Below are 13,811 nucleotides of genomic sequence, written 5' to 3' on the forward strand. Positions count from 1 at the left end.
GACCAATTGATCAGATTTTCAAAACTCTGGTATATCAAAGGGTTGCCAGGAATGGGGAGATTACAGAGATTGGGAGTTGGATGATCTGCAAAGCAAGTCACAAATGTTAAAATGGAAGCATTGATTAATGCAGTCAGTTAGTAGAGGAATGAAGATTACTTGGCATGAGTAAGAGTGTTTAAATGTCCTCAATATTACTGAGAGAAGAAAGATGGACCACAGCAAGGAACACAATGGTATATTCAAATCAAAATGTAACACTGATATAGTGTAGATTATACCTAGATAATTCATCTCTATGTAAATGATCATCTATAAGCCTAACTCTCGAGAGTGCCCTGACCAATTATCAACAAATACCGGTCGCTAAGCCACAGAAGGAAAAATTATAGACAACATAACAGATTCCACAATTGCAAAATATAATCTCAGGAAAATAGTTTGTAATTTATCTCTGAGATGAGGAGAATTTGATTTTTCTGTCAGAAGATTGTGAATTATTAGCTTGGAAATGTTCAAAGAAACATCAGTGAGATTGCATGGTGATATAAGGCATTAGTTCAATGTTGCAGGGGATTGAAAGTACGAAGAGTAGGTAAAGAATCATTGGTGAGAAGTGATGGTTTGTGCAGGCAAGTGTGACTAGAATGATCAGATGCAATTATGTTGTGTCCCATAATGGACCTTGGAATAGTCCGAAAGTGAAGCCCAATAAAATCTTGTAAAATATTTCTCATTGTTGAATGATCGGAACTTCATTGGTTTTGAAATGTTAGCCCTGCAATGCATCTTCCTGCACACTGCAATGTTGAACATCAGTCCAAAGAGTTCTTGATCTCCATCAATGTTTATACTTTCAACATGGAGTGATCCAAGGAAAGTACATTTTGGGTGGAGATCAGGGTTCTTAAACTAGGTTGCACAGATCAAGGAAGACAGCGACTTTTTATATTAATGCATTAAAGTTGTAGGATTTAGGAATCATCCATTGATGGCTAAATTTAGGGGAGGTAAACAATAATACCATAATGTATAGAGTTTGGGAAGGTCATGTTGCAGTTATATAAGACCACAGTTTAGAGTATTGTGTTCCGTTTTGGGCACCATGTTATAGGAAAGGTGTAGTCAAGCTGGAAAGGTTGCAGTGAAGGTTTACGAGGATGTTACCAAGCTATAGGGAGAGGTTGAGCAGGCTAGGACTATTCTTTGGAGCGCAGTTGGATGAGGGGGTGATCTGATAGAGGTACACAAAATCATGAGAGGAATAGATTGGGTAAATGCACAAAGTCTCTTGCCCAAAGTCGGCGAATTGAGAACCAGAAGACATAGGTTTATGGTGAGGAAGGATAGATTTAATAGGAACCTGAGGGGTAACTTTCCAGCTCAAAGGGTGGTGGGTGTATGGAACAAGCTGCTGGAGGAGGTAGCTGAGGCAGGAACGATCGCAACTTTAAGAAACATTTAAACAGGTACATGGAAAGAACAGGTTTAGAGGGATATGGGCCAAACGCAGGGAAGTGGGTCTAGTGTAGATGGGACATGTTGGACGGAGTGGCCATGTTGGGCCTAAGTGCCTGGTTCCGCGCTATGTGACTCTATGGCTATGATTCTATAATGTGAGGGAATTTTCTGCATGACATGGTGTCCTATGATATATGTTATCATATGTGTCACAAGGTAGGTTACATATGCATTGTGTTGGTTTTAAGGATATTAGTGTGCAGATGGCCACTTGGGTAGCTTTAGGGGTCTATGGTTCAAACAACCCCTGACTGAAATCATCAACTTATGAGGGAGTCCATTATAGGCCAAGCAGATGGCCTTTTGTTCTGGTGGGAGATGGGAGATACCATTCATTAAGGATTGCCCCTGAGAGCCTCCCATTTGCACCTCCTGCTCTCTAGGCTCTGTCTCATGTCCTTCAGAGTCGTGATCTGCTTGCTGCTTCATCACCAATGCTGGATTTTAGCTTTGGTCAGGTAGGTTATGCAGCATATTGCACCCAATGACCAAGTCTCCTCACCTCACAGACGTACATAGATGGTGCCAGCAAATTGGTGCAGGCAACAAAGTCTGTTTTTTAAAAGACGCATTCTCACAGCCATGTTGGTGTTTTGGGCTTTCATTGTACTGCACTCAGCTGCTATCAGTGTGAGAAGCCAGAGAAGTGAATGGTAGGCCTTGTTCTCCACAATCCAATCTTACCACCAGTTTTGCTGCTAACAATGTTTAGTAGTGAACTGGTTATGTTGATTTACAGAGGTCTTCTTCTTTTCGTGTCCATCTTGTTACAAATGTTGACCTTGCTGTCATCGTCCGTTCTGAAATGGACACAAGCTTCCGGCAACAATCAGTGGAAGCCATCACTTGTCGCAATAGATGATGGTGGAGGCAGAATTAGCTCAGGATACTTCCAGTTTCCAGCCCCGCAATCTTTGCGCACCAACGGCCTGTCACGGAACTGACGGCCAAAGTGGGACAGGCCCAAGACCCTGGCACGACGCAATGTCTCACCTTCAACGGCAGCAGAAGCAGGCCAACGATCGCTGAGCTCGGCCTGGGGCTCACAGCCATTGTGGTCCGTCTCCGCCCCCATTTCTACTCCCAGAGCGGGGCCAAGAAAATTGAAGATAGACACAAAATGCAGGAGTAACTCAGCGGGACCGGCAGCATCTCTGGAGAGAAGCCATGGGTGACATTTCAGGTCAAGACACTTCTTTTCAGACTGAAGAAGAGTCTCGACATGAAACGTCACCCATTGCTTCTCCAGAGATGCTGTCGGTCCCGCTGAGTTACTCCAGCTTTGTGTCCATCTTCAAATGACGTCACGCGCTCCAGACGGCTGTGCGTACGCATGTAATTGTGCCCGACCTTCGCAGGACCATCGTGGCTCAACGCGACCACGAGGTCACGTAATTTGCGTGCCAAGGACACGTAAGTGGGACTGGCCCTTAAGAAGTTCTTCCAGCAGAGTAACCACTGATGAGCAGCTAAATGCAAAGGAAAACATGTCCAGTTAATTACAGCGGCCTCTGAAGACTTTGTAAGATGTGCGAGCTGCCTTCAGTCAGTTCTGGAGTTACCCAGACGCATCAACCAATATCAAATCCCTTTAGATATGGGATAGCAAAAACAGCAAACTATGATTCTAATGTCCTTTTATATATTGTTATATATTGTATAATATATTTGAGTATATTTCCAGATATTTGATGTCTGAGGAAGACATCCTGACCCGGAACATTAACTATCCATTTTCTCCAACGATGCTGAGTTACCCCAGCATTTCGTGTCTATCTTTGGTATAGACCAGCATCTGCAGTTCGCTTTTTATTGTTTTATATAAAAGTATTCGATTCTCTCCAGTTTCTCTGCAGTTCTTGCTTCCGAGTTTTACTCCAAGTTATATCCATGCGGGTGGGATGCACGATTAGTGATGCGTTTGGCATGGAAAATGTCAAATTCCCCAACTTGGATCACACATGTGGATGAAGCAATCTTGCAACTGGTGTGAGTTTGGGAGAAGTGATTGATTGCATGATTTACTCCAGATAAAGTAGGATTTTGAGTAATTACGAGCCACAAATCTTACTGCAACCCTGCTTTCCTACTTTGAGATTTTAACATCGTTTCAAGTGGAAATTTGATCATATTGAGCAGATTTGGATCAATTACAAAATTTAGAGATGGCATTTTCAAATTTTAATCATTAGATACATCAGTGCCAAATTTTGGGGACCAAAGCCTTTCATTCCAGGAATTCCTGAAAAACTTCCAACCCTTAATTGGGTCAGGCTACTTTTAAAGCCAAGTGCCTGCTTTCAATTCCCTGACACTTATTGTCCAGCAGTGAACAACAGGTGCCAGGCATGCTCTGCTGAGGAATCCTCAGTGGCTGCCAACTAACAAGAAGATTTTTTGATGCAAATTGTTATAAAATTCCCTGCTATGAGGTCAAAGGAAAATATATATGCTTTTAACTCGAGAGTGAAAGCTTTTGGCCCATTGTTCATCCAATGGCAAGGAAGGAACCACAAAACTGGCCTACATGGATCTTCTTCTTGAGTATGGCGTGCACAGCCTAAAGTTGTAGGGCAACTAGTTCTATTTGATCTTATTTGATCGTGCACGCTGGGTTAATTGCATTCGTCGAAACAGGGCGGACCACGTGATGGTTGCAATCTTCCACCCCAACCACATGGATCAGTTCTGTTCTTGATTTGTGCTTCATTAGTTATCTCATGGAGGACAGCAGTGGCATTGAGGCAAGAAGTTCCAGCTGCACTAGGCTAAGGAGTGGAAAACAAGACGAGGTTGCTGCCTCTGATCCTCAGTGACATCTGCGGAAAAGATCCATGTGTGGGAGTTGGGTGAGGATAGTGTGGGGCTTTACTGTCACAATCCACATGGTAGTGGAGTTTGAAATGTTCACTGTTCATAATTGTGCACAAAGAGAAAACAACATTTCGGGTGTCACAGCAGTAGAACTGCTGCCTCCCAGTGCCAGAGACCCGGGTTCGATCCTGACCTTGGGTGCTGTCTGTGTTGAGTTTATACATTCTCCCTGAGACTGTGTGGGTTATCTCCGGATGCTCAGGTTTTCTCCCACAGTCCAAAGACATACAACTTTGTAAGTTAATTAACTTCTGTAAATTGCCCCCAGTGTGTAGGATGTGAAATCAAGAGCTAACGTGAGCAGGTGATTGATGGTCGGCGTGGACTGAGTGGGCCAATGAGCCTGTTTCCTTGCTATATCTCTAAACTAAGCTTGATTTAGGTAGGAAGCTTAGGTAGCCTGGAAGACATATTCATAAATGCATTGGGAAAATAAGATCAATATGATGGGAATATTTTTAAATTACACATGTACTCCAATTGAATCACAGTGAAATGGACTTGGATGATCAAATTAAATCGATGGCATGATTCTGAAGTTCAGATCTGCAAAGGAATTTAAAACATTCAAAATTACTACAATTCCTGTTAATTACAGGATAGACACAAAATGTTATTGCCAAGCTGAAATGGCTCCAAAATTAATGGTCTAAAACATTTTCTAAAATACCTAAGTATAGGAAAAACTACTTAAGAGCAATTCTTCAAACAGCAGGTTTAATTTAGTGGCAACTGTGCACTTTAGATTCTTCAGTGCGATTAATTCTTCTCCAGACTCATTCTACCATTTAAAGTCTGTCATGCAAAGGGATTTATATTGATTTAATTTATTCACAGCATGTGGGTATCAAGGTTGGCATTTACTGTTCATCCCTTGTCACCTCTAAAAACAGTCATAGTCAGCCTTCTTGAACCCATTCAACCTATGAGGTAAAATTATGCATTGTGTCATAGAGTCACATGGCATGGAAACAGGCCCTTCTGCCTAACTCGTCCATGCTGACCAAGATGCCCCATCTAAGCTAGTTCCATTTGACTCTTTGGCCCCTATCCCTCTAAGCCTTTCCAATCCATGTATCAGTCCAAGTTTCATCTAAACGCTGTTAGTACCTGCCTCAACCTCCTCCTGTGGCAATTCGTTCCATATACCCACCACCCTCTGAGTGAAGGTGTTGTCCTTCAGGTTACTATTCATTCTGATCCCTCTCACATGAAACCCATGTCCTCTGGTTCTTGATTCCCCTACAAAAGTGTATGATTACAATAGACACATCTTCCATATTTTTGTGGGCTCAAGTAGAAACTTTGTTTGAGGAAAATATTGGTGGCTGATGTTTTGGAACAGCGTGTGCCAATAAGCTGCCGTACCATATTTTGTGTCATTTAGCATATCTGCATTGGCCAAGAATAGGGAAATAGAGAAGGATTGGCCCTGATATAGTTCTGCATGGCCTGCTGCCATCCTCACTGCTTGCATTTCCAATTGTTACGAACCTACATTCTCCGGATTTATAAAGCCGATGTTATTGTCCAAGATGATTCTTGCCAGGCCCTTGGGACCTGCACAGCCTAAACATACGCAATCAAGTTACGTGGGTGGCCCGTGAAGCTTTGATAGATTGGAAAACTCTATCTTCAGCTTTGCCATTTGTCAAACTTTTTCTGAAAAAAAGCAACACAACGTGGTGGAGTAACTGTGGGTCAGGCAACATCTCTGGAGAAACTGGATAGATGACGAGGTGACGTCTCGGGTTGGATCCTTCTTCAGACTGATTGTGAGGGTGGGGTTTGGAAGTGAAAGCTGAGAGAGAGGAGAGGCAGGACAAACCCTGGTGAGTTATAGGTGGATACAGATCATGGGGTATTTTGACAGGCAGATGGTTAGACAAAGGCCAGAGAAGAAAATACAAAGCATGCGAGATAAGGATAGAAGTGTGAATTGTGAAGCCAGAGGAAGGAATAAAGGTGGAAGGGCAGTGGGAAATGGGTGCACATCCCGGTGGTTACACAGGATAGAGGGGAAATAAGTGGTGGTGCTTTTTTGGAAACCAGCATCTGCAGTTCTTTATTTACTCAATCTTTCTCAATGTCTCTGATGTTCAAAAACATTTTACAGTGAAAGAAAAAAAATAAAAATAAAAAATAAAGTCAAATGAGAGTACAAACCACTGTTGTATTAATCATATTTTAGTGGCATATGACTTAAACGTGGGCAGGTAGGATGGTGCATCTTTGTTGGCATGGACAAGTTGGGTCAAAAGGCCTGTTTCCATGCTGTGAGGTGGCAAGCTGGCACAGCAGTAGAATTGCTGCCTTACAGTGTCAGAGGCCTGGGTTTGATTCTGCCACGAGTGCTGTCTGTATGAAGTTGGTACGTTCTCCCCGAGACCTGTGTTGGTTTTCTCCGGATGCTCCTGTTTTCTCCTACACTCCAAAGACGTACGGGTTTGTAGGCTAATTATCGTGATAAAATTGTAAATAGTCCAGACCGAAAGGTCTGAATGACAATAAAGGATCTATCTATCTATCTATCTATCTATCTATCTATCTATCTATCTATCTATCTATCTATCTATCTATCTATCTATCTATCTATCTATCTATCTATCTATCTATCTATCTATCTATCTATCTATCTATCTATCTATCTATCTATCGTGTGTAGGATAGTGTTAGTGTACGGGGATCGCTGGTTGGCATGGACTCGGTGTGCCGAATGCCCTCTACCTTATTTGACTTTTCTTCGGCCAACAATCACCATTCAGCTGAGTGAGCTCATGACTCCTGTGTCAGTCTAAACTGGTCCAATATCCAAGGCACTGGCTGCAATAATGCTGGAGAACCATAGCGTGCCTCTGCTCCTTTACTAGGCATTTACGGTCAGACTCCAGGCCTATATATCAAACAACCCTCTGTATTTTTGTAGGCAATGTATCAGGGGCAGTTGAGGAAAGCTCCTTGTATGCATTTTCTGTGCAATGGCATATTTAATGCATATGATGCTCTGAACTGGATGTACCGGGTCTACAAGCCAAACTTACACAAACCACTCATGTTGCCATTACAACATGCTTTTTAAGGTACAAAGCAAGTTCTAGGTTTCATAGCCTAAACTGTGTGAGGTCTCCCTGATATTTCCAGGCTGCTACATTCCTAATGCTGAAGAAAAAGACGCCCTAATTCGTCTTGGTACACAATGTGATTTTGCAGGGATTTTATCCCAGGCTTTTGATTTCTGATGATCTTCCTCCAGCCACTCAAATATAACTAAAGGATATGTTGAGGTAGTTCCTTCGTTTCCATGGGGAATTCTGCCCTTTTTATCTGTGTTATGTCTCAGTGGAATCTGCGTCTTCGGGGAATATGTCTGAACCTTTTGCAGGCCTCGAACCTTCAGTACTAAACGAAGATGATTGATACCTGAGGGAGTTGATTACATTGTCAGTAGGATCAATCATTCCTGAAACCAAGCACTAAACAAAGGTAATGTTTCTCTTTAACCCAGTTGGGTATTGTTGGGGCCTCAGGCAAAACGGCTGCGGATTAGAGAAACATGACAGGAGTGGCTGACATTGCTCATTTGGTAACAAACTTGTCTTTGGGTCAGATGTTTGTGCGTTCAAAACCACTCAAACACAGATGGGGCTCAACGCTCTACTGAGGGAGTGCTACATTATTTACGATACCATCATTTTGATGGGATCTCAAGATTCCAAGGCACTATTTTGAAGAAGGACTTGTGGTTGCCTTGGCCAATGATTACCTCTCAGTTAACGTCACTTAAAGAGATTATTCAGCTCTTGTTTCATTCCTACTCACAATGAACAAATTGGACAACATTTTTCCTCAAAGATACTTTGATTTCAAATAGAAATATGTTATATATTTAGTATTTTTTGTTGTTTACTATGGTGTTTACAGACTATGATGTTTACATATCTGTTGTGCTGCTGCAAGTAATAATTTTGTTGTTCCTGTTCAATTTCAGGCACAATAAAACACTCTTACCTCTCTTGACTTCATTGTTCGAAAAGCACTTTGGGATACTCTGAACAGGGTGTTAATAGCTCTGTGTAAACCCAAGTTTGCCTTTCTTGCGGCAGAAGAAGAGTCTGAAGAAGGGTCCCGACCCGAAACGTCACCTATCCACTATCCCCAGGGATGCTTCCTGATCCGTTGAGTTACTCCAGTCTTTGTATCTTCTGTTGTAAACCAGTACCTGCAGTTCTTTGTATTAACATTCTGCCTTTCTTGTATTGATTTGTTGGGTTCTTTCTCCTCCTAGTCTTTATCCAAAGAAGCCACTTAAATCAACGGGATTCAGCAACTCCTGCAGCAGAGCCTGTTTGCTAATTCTTGTCATGATCAGATATGCCAAGATTTTATTTACATCAAAATAAACTTAAAGTCACATCTGTTACAATGTTGATTTGCCCATTAAGAATCTTATATTTAAAAATGTAATATTTCGTCCTTGGAACCCCTGTCTAACTAAATGATATTAAGACATCTGATTCTATTTTAAGATTGGCAAATACGATGGACAGATAAACTATGTCACTTCCATTGTGTGAAAGACTATTCCGGAGCTGTTTATTTCTGGAAGGACAGTCACATCCGAGAGCTCCACTATTTGAAGCTCGCTTTAGAGACCAGTAAGTTGCGTGGAATTGACCTTCACCTGCTTTTTCATCCTTTTCTCAGCTCTGTGTCTGATGCCGAGAATTCCACCAAAACCATCTGGCAGGTGTATTTTCATCTCTGAGGGCTGGCAGTTCATTTCCCAGCAAGTAGAGTACAACGCATCCATCATATGAAGAAGGGCCGCACAGTGGCGCAGCGGTAGAGTTGCAGCTTTACAGCGCTAGAGACCCGTGTTCAATCATGACTACAGGTTCTCCATGTGATGCATTGGTTTCCTCTAGGTGCTCCTGTTTCCTTCCATGTTCCAAAGACATGCACACTTGTTGGTTAATTGGCTTGTATAAATTGTCCCTAATGTGTAGAATGGAACTAGTGTGAGGATGATCGCTGGTCAGCGTGGTCTCGGTGGGATGAAGGGTCTGTATCTCTAAATCTAAAACTAAAACATACTTATTGTCCAATTTCACATCCCTCTATTCTCCTCTTCAAAATATGAGCCATAGATCAGCCATGATCGAGTGATGGAATAGACTCGATGGACCAAATTCCCTAATTCTGCTCCTATATCTTATGGTTTATGCCTAGACCTCTCTGGGAACTCATTGCTTTCACTGGGAAAATATGTACTTTATCATCAATCGACAAGTAGAGCCCTAGATGCTAAAAGTAGTTTGATATTTATAGGAAAACCATGGATCTTGCCTCCAATCTCCTGTTATTGTTGTAGATTAATTTTATATCCTTGAGTTTTTTTTAATAACAGTCTTTGAAATTCCTGGAACTGCTTCCAACTGACTGGATGCAGCTTCCTAAATCCTGGAGACAGTCTCTTGCATAGCTGTTTGTACAGGAAAGAGTACCCAGCCAACCAAATGTACAGTAATGGTGAACATTCATGGACTTGTCAGAGCAAGTTGGCATTTCAATTCACCAGGGAAGCAGCAAAAGATTTATGCTGTATGTTCTAGCCAGTCTCTTGAGATAGGCATGGTGGGTCCAATCATTGCACAGGTCGGCCTCAGTCTCATTTCAGGCTCCCTGGAGAGGCATCAACTGTATCAATCACTTTACATGCCCAAAGGGAGTTGATGAGTTCTTTACACAGCAAGCAATTTCATCACTTTCTTATTGCATGGCAAGAGGGACCTTTTTGTCAAAATGCCTGTGTTACTGGAGTCCAGGGTATTTGACTCCACAAAAAGTAGCACATGCACAATAGCAGGGACCTCGCGAATTGCAATCCCCACCATCCATGTGATCCTGTGATCGACACCATGGAGTCGTGGCCAAGGAGAGAGGGATGGGTGGGGAAAGGGACTGGGGAATAACACAGACCAAGAGATGGCAGATGAGGTGAGCAGATGAGGGCAGAGGTGCTGAATGACCCATATTCCTTCAAGTCAGGAGGATCCTTGCTACCCTGGAATCTTGTTCAGATAAACAACAAGGCCGAACGCCAATTGCGATCACATTGTGCTATGTGAGTTTAATGTGGATTGTGCTTTATGTGTGGGCTTGAGATCTGGATATACCATATGGTATGACCCTGGATATATTGTTGCATCATCCACTGCAGTTTATTGGATGCTGTTAGCCATCAATACTTGATGCTTGGCTGGAAGGTCTAATCTGGATATTTTTCCAGTCTTTAATATGTGCCACACAAGCATTAGGGTTTGTGCTATTATTGCTGAGCAAGTAATGCACTAATCCAAGAGTTCCCAACCCGGGGTAAATTTACCCCCATGGGGTACATTTTGCCTACCCAGGGGGTAAATTTGTTGATTCTGGATTTGTACATATTTTTTCTCATTGACTAACTGTGTTTGGTTCTGGTAAACCGGTATCTGTTCATCATTAGTTGTTCATAAATAAGTGAAATAACATTGTTATGTGCTATTAAAGTTGCTAGGGGTAAACGGGACAAAAAAGGTTGGGAACCCCTGCGCTAATCTCCCAAGTGTTCAAGAGAAAAGAAAATGGGATTGTCTAAATAGAGCTGTAATGATGGCAAGTGGTGGATGCACTGCACATGTTGGTGAGCTGGAAAGGAATGAGAGATCCTTGCCGTCTGCTCTGCCCATGCAACCGGTAGAGATATTTCTGAGATCAAATTAATATAGCAAGGTTCAGAGAGAGAACAGAGCAACATAGCCAAATGTGAAGAAAGGACAGAGCAACATAGCCAAATGTGAAGAGAGGATGGGAACTGCAGATGCTGGTATACACTGAACATAGACACAAAATGCTGGAGTAACTCAGTGGGAAAGGCATTGGCAAGAATAGGTTTGGACCCATATGAGGTACTAACAAACATAGCATGTGGATTGTTCGGATTTTGAAGTGACATTTTAATTCAGTGTGGCCAGAGAATTTTGTGAGGTGCACTATCTGCCATTAGGGATCAGTTTGAATCCAAGACCGCAAGAAATTGCAGAGGATTGTGGAGGCAGCCCAGACCATCACCCAAACTTTTCATTGACTTCATTTTCACCACGCTACCTCGGCTAGGCCACCAGCATAATCACAGACGAGTCTCACCCCAGTCACTCCCTCTTCTCCCCTCTCCATTCAGGCAAGAGTTACAGAAGTGTGAAAATGCATACCTCCAGATACAGGGACAGCTTCTTCCTGGCTGCTATTGGGCAACTGAACCATCTTCTCACCGACAGTAAGTGGTCCTGACCTCTCATCTACCCCATTGGTGACCTTTGAATTATCTTTAATCAGACTTTACTGGACGTTATCTTGCAATAAAGATGATACCCTTTATCTTGTTTCTGTACACTTTGGACAGCTGATTTTAATAATGTATAGTCCTTTGACCGGCTGGTTAGCAGGCAAAAACGACTTTTCACCGTACCTTGGTACGCATGATAATAAACTAAACTAAACATAGTTGTGATCAAGACAGGACCATGGGTGCATGCACGGAATAAATCCACAGGGATTGTAAAGGTGGAGTGGTCTACTTTCAGCTCACACGCATGTCCCTCAAAAGGTGAGTGTTGGTAAAGTTGCTCATCCTTGTTGACTTTGAGTGTATGGGGACAAAGTCCCAGTGGAGAGCCATCTTAAGCTAAGTGCATGGCTTCGGCCTTTTGACTAGGGTCCAGAGAGGAGGAGAATCAGAGGTTCAGTCCAAGTATGTGAAGACTGTACTCACAAGAGATTACTAAACAATTCAATAATGGACATCCAATGGCTGTCGTGGAATGGCAAGTAGCATGTTGAGGTGAATTCTTAAAAGTCTTGTAAATGCAAGGAGGGTGCTTTAATTGGTTGGGATGTCCAGAATCAGGGGTCACAGTATCAATATGAGAGATCAACTGAGTTGAGAAGAAATGTATCTATTCAGAGCAGAGTGGACTTCCCTACCCAAGAGGGCTATGCAGGTTCAGCCACTGAATATATTCAAGACAGAGATCGGTACAGGCAAATATACATATGAAATCATGATTAATCATAAGCTCATGATTAATTTGATTGTAATCTAAATTCCACATAACCATTTAACCCTGGTAACATTTCACCCTCCTTATCAAGTATCATGTCTGCCTCAACTCTGCTTTATGTAGGAAAGACCTGCAGATGCTGGTTTACGCTGAAGATAGACACAAAATGCTAGAGTAACTCAGCGGGACAGGCAGCATCTCTGGATAGAAGCAATGGATGACTTTTCAAGTCGGATCGGGTCTGAAGCAGGGTCTCGACCCGAAACATCACACATTCCTTCTCTCCAGAGATGCTGCCTATCCTGCTGAGTTACTCAAGCATTCCGTGTCTATCAAGTCTGTTTGAAATGGACAATCCCTTAATTTAGAGGGAAAATCTAGTTCTAGATTCTAGAGTAAACATCCACCCAGTTAAGACCCCTCAGGTGCTTGTATCAATCAAGTCTCCCTCAATCCTTTCAGCACCAGTGGATGTAAGCTTAGCATGCCCAACTTTCCCCATGAGATAATCCACCCATTGCAAATATCCAAAGAAAGATCCCAACTCAACTCATCACCTGTCCATTCCCTCTCCAGATGGTGCCTGATCCATTCAATTGCTCGAGCACTTTGTGTTTTGATCAGTCTAGTAAAGGGCCTGTCCCACTTTCCCAAGTTATTTACGAATTCTCCTGAGTTATTCACAAATTCTCCCGAATTTTGGAACTCGCAGAATGTTCATAACGAGTCCGTAGGAGGCAGTACGAGTCCGTGGATATATCGTAGCGGCTCATTATACCAGCCGTAGGTACTCGGGGCTATTTATTTACTCGTGGACATTTTTAATCAGGCTGGATAAAACGCCCCGACTTACCTGATGCCCCGAGTACCTACGGCTGGCGTAAAGAGCCGCTACGATATATCCACGGACTCCTACGGACTCGTTACGAACATTCTGCGAGTTTGAAAACTCGGGAGAATTCATGAATAACTCAGGAGAATTCGTGAATAACTCGGGAAAGTGGGACAGGCCCTTAAGCCTTCACCGAAGTGCATGCAGAGTATTAACTTCCTTATAAAAGGAGACCAATGCTATACACAGAATTTAGTTTAATTTAGAAATACAGCATGGAGACAGGCCCTTCAGCCCACCGAGTCTGCATGTCCAATTATCACCAGCACATTAGTTCCATCCTACACACTAGGGACCGTTTGCAGAAGCCAATTAATCAACAATCCTGCACGTCTTTTGAATGTGGGAGGAAACCAGAGCACCTGGAAAAAGCCCACATGGTCAGAGGGAGAACATGCAAACTCCTGTTGAAGTTATTTTGGTGG

General features: G+C 42.7%; 1 long non-coding RNA gene across 4 annotated transcripts in view; it reads right to left on the reverse strand.

Moving 5' to 3' along the window:
• LOC116976042 overlaps window positions 1-13,811 on the reverse strand; it is a 62,617-nt gene that overhangs the window by 8,112 nt on the left and 40,694 nt on the right. The window lies entirely within an intron of this gene.

The sequence above is a fragment of the Amblyraja radiata genome, chromosome 8 (genome assembly GCF_010909765.2).
Source record: "Amblyraja radiata isolate CabotCenter1 chromosome 8, sAmbRad1.1.pri, whole genome shotgun sequence".
Taxonomy (NCBI): Eukaryota; Metazoa; Chordata; class Chondrichthyes; order Rajiformes; family Rajidae; genus Amblyraja; species Amblyraja radiata.